The sequence below is a fragment of the Lygodium microphyllum genome, chromosome 18, assembly GCF_053477565.2.
Source record: "Lygodium microphyllum isolate KBCC chromosome 18, Lygodium_microphyllum_v1.1.10, whole genome shotgun sequence".
In the NCBI taxonomy this organism is placed as follows: Eukaryota; Viridiplantae; Streptophyta; class Polypodiopsida; order Schizaeales; family Lygodiaceae; genus Lygodium; species Lygodium microphyllum.
In genome coordinates this window covers 110921124-110935719 of record NC_141152.1, presented here as the reverse complement: position 1 = coordinate 110935719, position 14596 = coordinate 110921124, and positions in this window count along the sequence as shown.

Here is a 14596-nt window from a genome sequence, read left to right as displayed (position 1 = left end):
AGAGAGAGGGGGGGCAACCTAGAGGAGTCATACCTGGAGAACCCCTTCAATCTTCAATATGATTGACCTGCATGCAGCTTCAAAATGAAACACCAATCAACTCGCTCCAAAACTGCATGACAGGGATTAGTTAATTCATGTTCACTATAATTAACCACTAGTATAGCTCAAGTTCTACGATACACATACCTCGACGATTTTAGCAATTCCATGCACTTGAAGTAGTAGTTTCTTACCTCGATGAAGCAATCATGAAAATGCATGCACAAAAGGTTGGGAGGGGCCCTGGGGTTGTCACATCTGGTTGCTCTCGTGACTCCGTGGTGGAAATAATATGCAGCAAAAACCAGAGACACAAAGAGAGAGAGAGAGAGAGAGAGAGAGAGAGAGAGAGAGAGAGAGAGACTCTATTACAATCCTGGCACCTACTCGTTTTAGGGAGAGAAGGACAATTGGAAGAGGTGCAGGCTATGGCAAATTGGAGGAGGCATAGGTTATGACGACTCGAAGAGGTGCAGGAGATTGCTGCTTGATGACTAGGAGAGAAGAATGATTGGAAGAGGCCTATTGCTCGATGCAAGCTATGGTGAACATCTTCAAAAACCTAGGTTGGATTGTACTGGCAATCCAACCACAAGGCATCTACTATCACTTTGTGCTTGAAAACTGGAGACCTTGCACTGGCCGGTGGTTAAAGTGGGGCAAAAGAAAAAGCCATTTCTCTATGAGAGCTCACAAGATTTCATGTTTTGCAAATGTGGAATACATCATGACTCATAATAAAATATATTGGGGAAAACTAACCTTGTTGTTGTGATTGTCCCACTATTGTGAGGGATCTTTGAACTCGATGTTGTCAGCTTTGGGATGGTGTCATTGGAGCTTATCATTGGGTGGTGGTTGATTAATGAATCTTTGTTAAGATTCTTCCAAAGATTGGAGAAGTGCAGAGGAGCACCTAATTTTCATGTTGCACACTATCTTGGTTTTTCATGCTCAATAGCCTTAGGGCCACCATTGCAACTTGCAAGAATGGGTAGCTCACGTCTCCACCTTTGTCGAGATTTAAAATTTTCCTCACACATACACACACACATGTCCTTTGTGTGTGTGTGTGTGTGTGTGTGTTCCATATATACACTTTCAAGTTTCTTAGATATATATTTCTCTTTCTCTATCTTCCCTTGCATTTCCCGCACTACCTGGACATTAATTTAGACAATATGTGTTTATATTCGTTGTTTCATAGACTTATCTCTCATATCTATCTATCTATCTATCTATCTCTCTCCCCTTGCATTTTCCTCTTTTGAGCACTAATTTAGACAAAGTGTGTTTATGTTTGTTGACTCATAGACCTAGACATGTGTAAGTGTGTAAAACTACACAATAGCATTTAGAGAGAGACCTTCATCTTAGATGTGCCCAAAGCATTTCAAAGCTTTATCATGATGTCCATGTCCAGATATCAAGCAGTTAGGACAATCTACGAGACTACATGTGGTGCTACAAGCTTTTTTTGAATACTTCTTACACTTTTATAAGCATAGCACACTTAGCATACATGCTCTCTAATGAAGTGCCTAGCACAAAATCACCATTTTTCTATTAGCCCCAACCTATGAACCTTATCTTGTATCACACTTATCTCATATCCACATCAAACCTTATCAACTCACACTTAGATAAAAGTACAGTGGCAACACTACATGGGAATATTCATTATCTTAAGAGAAATGCATCAAAAATTGTGTTGGCATAATCAAAAAATAGCAATCTAGCTCATAAAATGCTTACTTTGTCTCTTGTGAAGATTTGAACTCACCCACATTCTCTTGCCTATCATTGTTTCCATTTGTATAGTCAAAATCTACATAAACATTCTCTTGCCTATCATCATTTCCATTTGTATAATCAAAATCTACATAAACATTACTCTTTGGAAAATAAGGTGCAATGTTGCTTTGGAGTAACTACACAACATTTCAAATGCCATTTTTGCTATTGTTGTCATTCCTTATATCCAACAAGAGGCACTTGAGAGAGTACACCATGCTTCAAGATGATCAACAAATGGCATCACCATGATCACTGCTTTTGCCATGTATAAGTATTACTCACTTGGAAATGAGCTCACACACTCCAAGGCCCATAGGAAGCATATGTAGAAGATATTCTTGCCTTTGATCACAAAGAAGCCATGGAGTTACTATCATTAGGAGAACATTATGGGTGCACACACCTATTAATCAATAGTCATGCAAGGTTTTTTCACATAAAGATTAAACTTGTAAATGCTTTTACTTAGCTTTACACACCCATGTCGGTGTTAACAATCAGAGACAGAGACAACAGTCAAAGCAGAGTGCTCTCCCCTTCTTTCATTTTCATTCCACACACAACTTAGTGAATTTACAACCTAAGGTCACAAAGGACCATTCACACCAAAGCAGTTAAGTCCTAAGCACCGACTTATTTAATGTCCGCATAATGTGGTATAGCTGGATAATTGAAATGTCGGTTATGGTCATACCTAGGATAGTAGATTGAGCTTGAAGTCTTAACACTCCCCCTCAAGCTCAAGACAGCATCTGCACACCAAGTAGTTGTCTAAAAACACTGAACTTATCTTTACCTAAGGACTTGGTAAAGATATCCGCAACCTGTTCATCAATCTTTACATGCATGAGATCAACTCGTCCTGCAAGAACCATCTCTTTGATGAAGTGGTAGTGTACCTCTATGTGTTTCGTTCTGGCATGATATACTGGATTCATGGCCAGGAGTACAGTACTTAAATTATCTCATAGTAACTTCACTGGAGCATGCACCTTGAGAGCAGAATTTTGATGTCAAGAAGTGCTTAAAAATAGCTAAAAATTATGAATATCAAGGGAAAAATATTCAACGTCGAAGGCGGCGGCTCGACCTAGGACGATTTTAAGCGTCAAAGTGCTTTAAAGGCACCCGAGCAACACTTGTTGATTTTTGATAATTTTTCAAACTGTTGTGCGGGTTGTCAGGAGTTACCGACCAATGCAAGATGTCAAGCCGAACGCCTAGGATTTTTCAGAGCTCGATTCGGAGTTCGGACGGGGAAATGGCCAAGAAACCAGTCAAGATGCGAAGAGGTGGACAAAAGTTTGGCCAAATGGGCAAGTGACCTTTGGGAGCCCAAATTTTAAATGTAGCATGAAACTTTTGATGAAGGTTATGAGAAAAAAAACGTGAGAATGAAGGTGCCATCAGGCGGCCGAAAAATGCGCCCCATTGTTGATCATGCAATCTTCAACCTGCAAACAACCCCCCCCCCCCCAATGATCATTGGCAGTGATTCCCCTCTGGATGCTGACTCTATCGCCGTGCTTCGCCCGTCAAATGGTGGCCTCAATGGAAATCTCTGTTTCTACTCTTTCTCTCTCCTCCCTCTCTCTCCTTTAAGGGGCTATTCTTGTGTGGAAGAAGACAATGAATAATGATGGAGGAAAGCTTGTCCGGATGAGACCGGATTGCTTCCGAGTGGATGAAGACATGAAGAGTGCTGTTCTTGAAGATGTTGGACATTGAATGAGGGCTGACACGCAGTCCCATAGCAAAACCGAGATCCTGAGACACAAAGCCTAAGCGGTAATTCAATTTTATGAAGAAAAAATGAGTTTTTATGCTATTTGGTTGATGAAATATTGTTTCCATGGGCTGATTATGCATTATGACGTTGTTTGCTATGATTTTGATGAGTTTATGCTCAGAAAATCAGAAAATCATAAATGTTATGGCTGAAATTAATGGTATAAAACCCATAAAACACGCGTTTAAGAGACAAAATGGGATTTTTTGCAAAATAAAGGGGAAACATGAGATATAACATTAATAAAGCCTGAAATTTTGCTGTCAAAGAACCTAAGGGCCACAGCCCACAATCAATCTCAATTTCTAGTCATTTTTATTGAAAATAATAGAGGAAAAATACCAAAAAATGGTGAAATTTTAGTTTTAAATAGGAGAAAATTAGGAAACGATAAAAGGAAAATTCCTAAAAATCACATAAGTGTTTGTGCAATGTATAATGAAGGTAGAGCACGAGGTTAGCCTCGGTTTACCCTCATTTCTATGTTTTTGTTCGTATTTATTGCTTTCTCTACAAAGAAATACACATAAAATGACTCTTACACCTATCAACGATTGCAAAACATTAAACAGTAGGGTGAGAGGGGAGTTTGAGCATCAAAGTACAATCTTAAACCTGATTTATGTGTTGCATCATGGCTATAGGACGTTGGTTTAAAATAAAGGAAAAGGCAGCATGAGCGTAAGGCTCGGTGTCTCTCCTCGTTTCAATACATAAACATTAGCATGGAAATCATGAAAAGATTGGTTTCGCACGATACACAATGCTGATTTTCTATTGTTTGTGCACTAAACCATTCACATTATGCACTATGCATGGTTCATGGTATCGAAGGAAAATCTCCTGGACTTCATAGCAATTGTTTTCTTAGGACTTTGACCCACGATTGAGAGTGTGAGGTTATCCCTTGTCGTAGGGTAGAGGGTCAGTTTCCTAAGGGACTGTGAAGTGAGGAAGCATGGTATATCTCCTGGAAATACGAGAAGTATAAAAGAGAGGAGTTTGTGCTCGTATGTGTTATATGTTTAGCAGCGCATCAAAGGGCCAATCCCTGTGATATAGGAGAGCTGCAGTGGGGCTCCAACTATTAGTCGGTGGAGTGCCTCCTATGTGCATGTGATCAAGGCGTTATGCCTAAGTACTTTGGGGTCTCCCTCTGAGGAGTTTTAGGGAAATGTTAGACTATAAACTATAAACGTAGAAATTAAGCTTTAGGGCAGTTTGTCCTTTAGCATTAGATTGACGCTCCTGGTCCACGAGGCCGTGAGGGTGTTTGTGTGTCATGAGCATGAGGTCCGACTAGTGCTATAGCCAGTGCCAGCCCATTTCAGGTCCCATCACCCCTGTATGTCCAAATCAGCCATAAGCTTGAGCAACCATCAAATCTCGCATGCTACCAATGCAGCACCCTTGTACTCTGCCTTAGTACTGGACAAAGCAATCATAGGATACTTCTTCCTGCTCCAGCTAATCATGCCGCTACCAAATCCAAAAGCATATCCACTAGTAGATCTATGGTCATATGAGCAACCTGCCCAATCTGCATCCGTGTATCCAGTCAGTGTCAAGGGCTTATCTTTGACATAGAACAGCCCATACTCTACAGTGAACTTAACATATCTCATAATGCGTCTAACTACATCCAAGTGCGGCTTTATGGGCTTCTGCATAAACTGGCTTATGAGCCCTACAGCATAGCTCAAGTCAGGCCTAGTGATGGTCAAATAAATCAGACTGCCAACCTTCTGCCTGTACATAGTCACATCCTCTACTTTAGCCCCACTGTTCATATCTAACTTGTCATTCTGATCAAGAGGTGTATCCAATGGTTTGCATTCAGCCATGCCATACTTTTTCAGCATTTCCATGGCATAGTGCTTCTGCATTAGCCATAAACCATTTTCTGTTGGAACTACCTCAATGCCCAAGAAATACTTCAGTTCTCATAGGTCTTTCATCTCAAATTCAGATTTCAGCATCTTCATTACATGATGTATGCCCAAGTCATCATCACCAGTGATTATCAAATCATCAACATATATGAGCAGCACTACCAAGCCACTGTCAGCCTTCTTTGTAAATAGGCTATGATCAACCCTACCAATAGCAAATCCCAATCCCTGCAAGTAGTTACTGATCCTAGCATGCCAAGCTCTCGGAGCCTGCTTCAGCCCGTACAATGCCTTTTTCAGCTTGCATACATAATGCTGAAAATCAAGGTGAACATACCCTTCTGGATGAACCATATAGACATCCTCTGCTAAGTCACCGTTAAGAAATGCATTCTTAACGTCCATCTGCTGCAATTTCCAGCCTCTAGCAGCAGCCAAAGCAATCACAGTGCGTATGGTTGCCATCTTGGCAATAGGGCTAAATGTTTCCTCATAATCAAGTTCATACTGTTGGGCATACCCCTTAGCAACCAGCTTGTCTTTGTACCTTTCCACACTGCCATCCGATTTGCATTTGGTTTTGTAGACCCATTTGCAGCCAATGGTCTTTTTCTCTTCAGGCAATGGCATAAGATCCCATGTCTTATTTTCAGCCAAGGCATTCATTTCTTCATCCATAGTTGCACACCAGTTCTCATCTTTCACTGCTTCAGCATATGTACCTGGTTCTTTGATCTCCATCACCTTTGTCATGTAAGTATAATGCTTTGCAGAGTAGACATTGTATGTCAACCTGTCAACAGGGTATCTGACCCTCTGCGAGCGTCTAGGTTGTGGTGCACTTCTAGATTCCCCTCTCTCATGAGGCGGAATATACCTGCTCTACCTTGCGCCAGGCGTATAGACAGTCGAAATACCAAGTTTACTGTCTAAAGTATCAGCAGACTCATAGCTAGAAGTCATTCTACCAGGTGTCATCATACCAGATGCATCCTCAGTAGCTTTCTCTTTTCCTTTGCTATCCAAGACATCATATCTCCCCCTCACTGACATACTGGTGTCAGTGGATGGTGAGCTCTTCAATCTCCCTGTCCATGGGGATATTGTCTGACTACTAGGTCCTATCATAGCAGTGCTTTGCTGCAAATCAGTTGTAGATACATGAGTGGAAGGCATATCCGATGGCATTGTAGCCAGTGATACATACCAAGAACCCATCTCATCAAAGATAACATCCTTGCTCACCAAAGTCTCCCTGATAGACGGATCATAGCATTTGTATGCCTTCTTCTCCTGCGAATATCCAATGAAAACACACTTATGCGCTTTTGGATCCAACTTCTTCCTTTTTTCATCTGGAATATGCACATAAGCAAGATAGCCAAAGACTTTCATGTGACTTACATCTGGCTTATAGCCATACAGCCTCTCAAATGGTGTCATCTCATGAATACCTGCAGTGGGAGTCTGATTCAAGATATACATGGCTGTGGTGACAACCTCATCCCAATAATAGAGCGGCATCTTCTTCTCATTCATCATGGCATGAGCAACTTCCATCAAGACCCTATTCTTTCTTTCAGCCACCCCATTCTACTGAGGAGTGTAGCTGCAGGTAAGCTGTCTACGTATGCCATTTTCAGCCAGAAAATTGTCAAACTCATTTGACACATACTCCCCACCGCTATCTGATCTCAAGCAAGAGATATAGCAGTCAAATTCCTTTTCAACCTACTTTTTAAACTGCTGAAAAATAGCAAACACTTCATCCTTTGTCTTCAGAATGTAAACCCAAGTATAGCGACTGTAATCATCAATGAATGTCACATAATATTTCAAGCCTCCCAGAGATGCATTATGGGCTGGCCCCCAAACATCAGAGTGCACTAACTGCAACGGACGTGTACTCTGGCTTACATGCCTGACAAATGGCAACCTTGACTGCTTACCAAACTAGCAAGCATCGCATACATGGCCAATATCTGAATATTGGAACTTGGGTAAACCTGTAACAAGTTGTTTTTTCTACATAATTTGCAGCCTTTGCAAATTCACATGCCCTACTCTCTTGTGCTGAATTTCCAAATCTTTGATAGTGCCAGAACCATGGGCAAACATAGCTGAATTCAGCTCTAGAAAGATAGCATCAAGAGTAAACATTCTACCATTCCAATGACCGCGAGCTATCAACTTGCATCCATTGCCAAACTCTTCAATAAAGCAGCCATGCTTATTGAATCTAACCTGCAAGTTTTGCTCCGTCATCTAACCGCCGCCGACAGACAGTAAGTTCTTCGTAATCGAAGGAACATGCAATACATCATGCAAATTTTTCTTTCTGCCATCATGAACCACAAGAGGCACTTTGCCTTTATGCTCAATGCTATGCTGTGTGTCATCACCTATACAGTCATAGCCATGTTTTTTAGCCGCCATATCAGTGAACCAATCACCGTGAGGGGTCATGTGGTTCGATGCCCCTGAATCAATATACCAAACTGCATCATCAGTGGATTTTTCAACAACTCTGTCTTTTACATAATGCATGGCAAACAATCTATCTCCTAAAGTATCATCTGCCTGACTAGGCGTAGCAAAGTGTCCATGTTGTTTGCCTTTCTGATTGCCCTGCTTCTTCCAGCAGTCCTTGGCAATATGCCCATACTTCCCGCAGTAATGACAATCCTTATCCTTGTTCGGATTGTCAAATGGACACTGTTGTTTCCAGGAGCCTCTGCATCTAGCGCTTCCACCACCTCTTGTGTTTGATACCTGCTGGTTGTTATTGCCATAGGATGCATTCTGCTAGCCTCCTCTGCCATATCCATAGCCTCTACCACGACTGCTACGACCGCGTTGATTGAAATAGAAAACTGCATCCTTGTTTTTAGAACTGTTTAACCCTGTAGCCAAGCCAAGGTTAACCTCCCCATGGATAAGCAACGCAACCAGCTCATTAAAATCAGGCATTTTATCCCTCACAGACACAGAAGTGTCAAAAGACTTATACTGAGACCCCAAGCCATTCAAAGTCACATCAACCATTTCTTCATCTTCAACCTGTGAACCAACATATGCCAGCTGATCTGCAATGGTCTTAACCTCTGTGACATAATCATGTATGGATCTGCTCTTTCTCTCCATGTTGTTGAATTTCTGCTTCAACTGTATCTTTCTGGCACTTGTGGTTGTGCCATAGTACTTGACCAAAATATCCCATGCATTCTTAGGAGAGCTACAATTCATTATCTGCATTACCATGGCATCTGATATACATAGAGACAGCCAGTGCAACACCCTACGAGCTCTTTCTGTCAAAGCTCGGTGTAGTCGTCTTTGATCAGTCGTAGGTCGCTCTGGGAGCTCAGGTTTAGCTTCTGCTCCAGTGACCAACTCCCAATAGCCTTTCCCTATTAAGAAGTTCTCCATGCAGAACTTCCATATGGCATAATTGTTACTGTCAAGCTTTTCCCCCACTATCTGGGTTATGTTGTCAGTCCTCTCTGCATTAGCCATATTGTATCGAGCAATATTTAGTCATTGCCCGACTTCCTGCAAGCCAACAAGTTTGACTGACCAAGTTCAATCCTCAAATGTTTATGACAATTTTTTGCAATGAATTGCAGTAAAAAAACAGGGTATTTCGGCCCAATGACATCTCAAAACAGTCCACAAACAAGCAGTCTAACCCGTAGGTATAATAGTCAATACATATGCTATGTAGTTTCTTCAGTTTAAACTCCTGCAACCTCACTGCCAGGGAAAATACATGCAGTTTGAAAACTGTAATCTTAAGTAACCAACAGTAATTTCAAGGCCAAGAACATTGAACATACATGTCATACATGTCCCATAACACTTGCAGCAGTTCAGAGATCTATCTCTGCATATGAGTTCCCAGTCAAGTCACTCTGACATAGAGTATGATATATGTTGCAAGTACAAAACAAGATATACCTGCTGTATATTTCAGCCACAAAAAAAAACAATCACTGTCAAGGTATTTCAGTCCCAAAGACTTTGCAAAATGCCATAACCTTATGCTACCATGCATAGAACCCCATACATGATCTTGACCTCATCCAAGACTGATCTATCTCCAAGAGTCAGGAGCAACCAAGGAATTTTTAGCATTTACTGGTTATTTACTGTTCATGACATTCAAGAACCATGTCAAAGCATTTTGCTTCAGCTCCATACATTTGCTTCAACTTCCTTATGAATGATCACAGCATTTGAGAGACAAATGCAAATCACAGTGTACCTGGGGCTAACTAGAGTGACTGATACACTTCAAAGTGTAGTGATACATGTAGCCCACATTGCTCATGACAAATTTCAGCCTGTCAATGACTTCCCAAAACTGAGCATTTCAATCAATAACTTTAGTCCATAACCATGTCAATCAATGCATATGTCTTCACAAATATGTCTATGCTCAACAGACCCTTTTGAGCATGCCCGGAAGCCTCAATCTTTTTCTTACTGTCGATTGCTTGCTGAATATTCACTGTACACAGCAATGAACTATCTTTTTTAGACCTGCAGTCTATCTATACAGCTCATAGATGAGCTCATATGCAAGCATTTGTTTACCATTGATGTAGACCACCTTCCATTGAGTGTAGACATGGTTTATATCATCTCAGGAACCATCAACAACCTGAATCTATGCGTGCAGGAGCAGCCCTTGGATTTGGCGCAATCACGCAGCCTATAGATCTAGTTCCAGCAGCAGGTCGTGTGTCCAATGATGCTATGTAAGCACTCTCATGTGCCTAATGCAACCTTAGAAGACTCCCAAATTAGCCACCAATGTCCTCTTGGACAATGGCAAGTCTTCTTCCACAATGCATACCTTGTGTTAGAGCAATGGAGGAAAATGACAATCAACCCTTTGTTCTCTTCAACCCTGACAGTTCAATCTTCAGGTCTTCTTCTTCCCATATGCACTCCACTGAGCCCAGTCATGGGTGCTCTGATACCATGTTAACAATCAGAGACAAAGACAAGAGTGAAGAGACAACAGTCAAAGTAGAGTGCTCTCCCCTTCTTTCATTTTCATTCAACACACAACTTAGTGAATTTACAACCTAAGGTCACAAAGGACCATTCACACCAAAGCAGTTAAGTCCTAAGCACCGACGTGTTTAATGTTTGCATAGTGTGGTACATCTGGACAATTGAGTGTCGGTTATGGTCATACCAAGGATAGTAGATTGAGCTTGAAGTCTTAACAGTCGGTGCTTCACACCTAAAGTATAACTTCTAGCCCTCGACCTACATTGCTAGCTCTAAAAGTCTTCAACGTATCTTGCTAGACTTATCACCTACAAGCCTTTGTATTTTGTGTCAAATTTCTCCTTCCCTCATCCACAAGTGACTTATAATAAAAAAGTAATACCACCACATATACAAATGTCATTGAAAAAGGTAATGCCAGGGTACCTCTATCTTGTTGAGCTTCTTCGAAAACTAGCTACATCTATTCTAGTCTCTAGACCATGTAGTGACTCGTGAGTTTCACTTGCACCATGTACTACAAATGCTTGTGTTCACACAACTATCACGCTAGCATAGAGCATGAATCTCGATCCTACGAAGGTGTTACTCAACCTTGAAGTATGTGCATAAGAAGACAGTTCCCTAGTACTCCACAAAAGTTTGCCTCAATCCAAATGGCCAATGTGGAAAAAATGATGGAAATCCTTCCTAAAAATCAAGGGCTCATGTGCTTGCTTGTGAACCACATGCCTATACATATTGAAGGATGCCCCATGCAACTGCTAGTCATAATGAGTCATACTAAAGATGTTGCCCAAGAGGAAAGCTAGAGCACTTAGTCTTATCCCTAGTTATGCATTTGCCACAAAAATTCATGATCAATCCCAAGTCAATGAAATCAAATAAAAATGCAACTCTCAATGCCCTTTTTAGAAGAAATTGTATATGCATTGAGTTGACAGTGTCTATAGGGATTGTCAAATCATGAGCAATGTAGAGTAGCAATGTACCACCAAAACAATTCAATCGAAAATCCAACTCACTGCAACAATGTCTCTCTTCTCTCCATTATTCTCTCATATAACCTGGTCTACATCCAAAATTAGAGCATCACCCCCTCTTGTATAAAACCCTTACTTGAGAAGGAGTTGCACATAGCTAACCACCTGGAGGGTCCCAACCTCTTGATCGACATTGTTACTTATCATTGTGTGTTAGCAACTCGAACATTCGATTTGGATCCTCTTGCTAAGTTAGGTGGGACCTCCCGACAGATGCTCCATATCAATTTTATTTCAATTCTCTTAAAGCTAAGCATCAAATAGAGACTATCACATTTATTTAGGATGAAAATAGATGCACCTTAACTAGGATATGCTAATGTTTTCCACAAGCATCTATCAGTGCTAGCCGAAGTTGAGCCCAAGGGTGTTGTTGATTGATCCTAGAGTGGAAATCCAAGGCATCTTGGGCTCAACTTCGGCTAGCACTGATAGATGCTTGTGGAAAACATTAGCATATCCTAGTCATCAGTAAAGGTTTATCTATTTTCATCCTAAATAAATGTGATAGTCTCAATTCTCTCAAAGCTAAGTATCAAAGAGAGTCTATCACATTTATTTAGGACGAAAATGGATGCACCTTTACTTGTGGAAAACATTAGCATATCCTAGTCATCAGTAAAGGTTTATCTATTTTCATCCTAAATAAATGTGATAGTCTCAATTCTCTCAAAGCTAAGTATCAAAGAGAGTCTATCACATTTATTTAGGACAAAAATGGATGCACCTTTACTGATGACTAGGATATGCTAATGTTTTCCACAAGCATCTCTCGGTGCTAGCCGAATTTGAGCCCAAGAGTGTTGTTGATTGGTCCTAGTATGCTGCTAAAATCTTGATGTGGAAATGGAGAGAGTTCTTGGCACCTTGCTGAAATTAGCTTACTCTTGGATAAACCATTCATTGAAGGGGATGTATTTTTTGTGGTCAAGTCTATGAAGAGGGGAAATCCCTTAGCATTTATGGGTTTTAGGTAGAGCTCTATCTTTCTTTGTAACTTTCAAGATCCACGCTTCAAATATCTGACTAGCTCAAGTTATTGGACCATGAGTACCTCAAACCTTTTGGTTCTAAGAATTGTGTATATATATGTATGAATACAAGAGTAGATGTAATGTTGAGTAATGTGTGTGTTTCTGAGGAGTGTATGTGAGTCATGTGTATGAGTATGTAAAGAAAGAGCAAGGATAAGTAGTATGTGACATGTATCTATGTATGTACTATGTGTATGAGTTTATATGTATATGTGGTGAATGTTTTTATATATATCCCATAACTTATAAATACTGTGGTGAATTTAATATATTTCTTTTAATATTTGTTTCGCATGAATGGTGAAAGAGCCGTTAAAATCTCGATATACCTTAGAAATGTTGGCAAATAAAAAATTTTAGAGTTATAACTCAACCTACTCGAGTTTCGAAAAAAAATCAAAAAAATAAAAGTATAGCCATTTGGCGATATATAGCCACTAAAATCATCTATGCTACATTTGATAAACCAAGCATACACTTCAATGTTTTTAAATCACCTGCAAGATGCCATTCAACTTGATAGTCCCCAAACCCCTCAATGTGTAAAATTGCTCCATTATTTTGTTGTTGAATAGCACTTGGTATATTGGTGAGGTTTAAAAAAACTTTAAGTACTTCATGGTCCTCCTTTGGTACTTCAAATGTTGCAAGCCACCATATTTCATTCTCTGACTATACACTGAAGTATAAAGGATGGTTTTCATCAATGTTGGGATACAATGCTTGATTCATAAGTGTTATACTCACACGTTCAAGTTTTTGCCCCATAATAATCTCTCTCATTAAGTTTGAGGACAAACTTAAGCTTGCCTCTACATTCTTTCATAGACATATTGTAAAACTTGACCATAGCAATCTGAACCCTACATATATCCAATACAAAGTTGTTGGATGCATTCAATACAAATGCAACCATCCTTCAATATATGTGTATTTTCCAAATGTGTTGGCTCACTAATTAGTTCTAAAACTTTCTCATTTAATTGTTTTCGACTCTTCTTCACGTGAAATGGTTTTGGCAAAGGCATTACTCGCTTAGTTTTGAAGACTTGCTTAAATCCTGTATCCAATTGTTGATAGAGCATACTATATGACTCAAAACTCTTTCCAACCTTGTCACATGATCCATCTGTAGTAGTAAACAAGTTTCTCACATCCCTAAGATATTCACTTGTGACACCATCTACAATGCCCTTGAATTTACGATTTTCCAGTGCATTTTTTACCATATCCTTGCTTAGGACTTTGACAATAGTATCATTCTCTACATGAGGGAACATATTTCTCATTGTAGCAAATTGAGCATATATCCATCCGTCTATGATATTGTCCACTTCATTTGGTTAATTGGTGAAGTGGTTTAACTAATCGGATGCGCCGACGTGTTTCTTTGGTTTTTAAAGTAGGCCCAATCTCCAAATTTTTTGTGAGCTTCCTCTTTATGTTTCAATTCTCCTTCTTCAAGTCCATAACTTTAGACTGTAACTCCATATTTTGCACATATGTAGCCTACATAGCATCTTCAATGATAGACATTACTTGTTATAGGCTCTGGTTCTCCCTATCCTTCTCAGCCCAATAATCTATCATTTTCCATCAAAGACAGCATATTCCCTTGTAATCTTGTCTGCATATTTGTCAAGGCTTGATGAATCCCTGCTAATCCTTGTGTGATAAGTCTGCATGTGTATCCATACAATCCTTCATTGCCTTCACAAATGAACTTGACAAATTATGTAAGCCCTTCAAATTGTGGTGGCCTTTGAGTGATTGGATCAAGTGGATAAATGCACCCATCAACCCAAAGGTCCCCGTTTGTTTTCCCTGCATTTCTTTCTTGTTGCATCATGTATCTTATTACATCATCCCTTTCTACAGTTCTTTTGATCATTGGTGCATATTCATCCTTCAATCGAAAGTGAATATCTCTATTTCTCTTGGTATGTCCTACACCTGCATCCTATAAAGAAAAATATA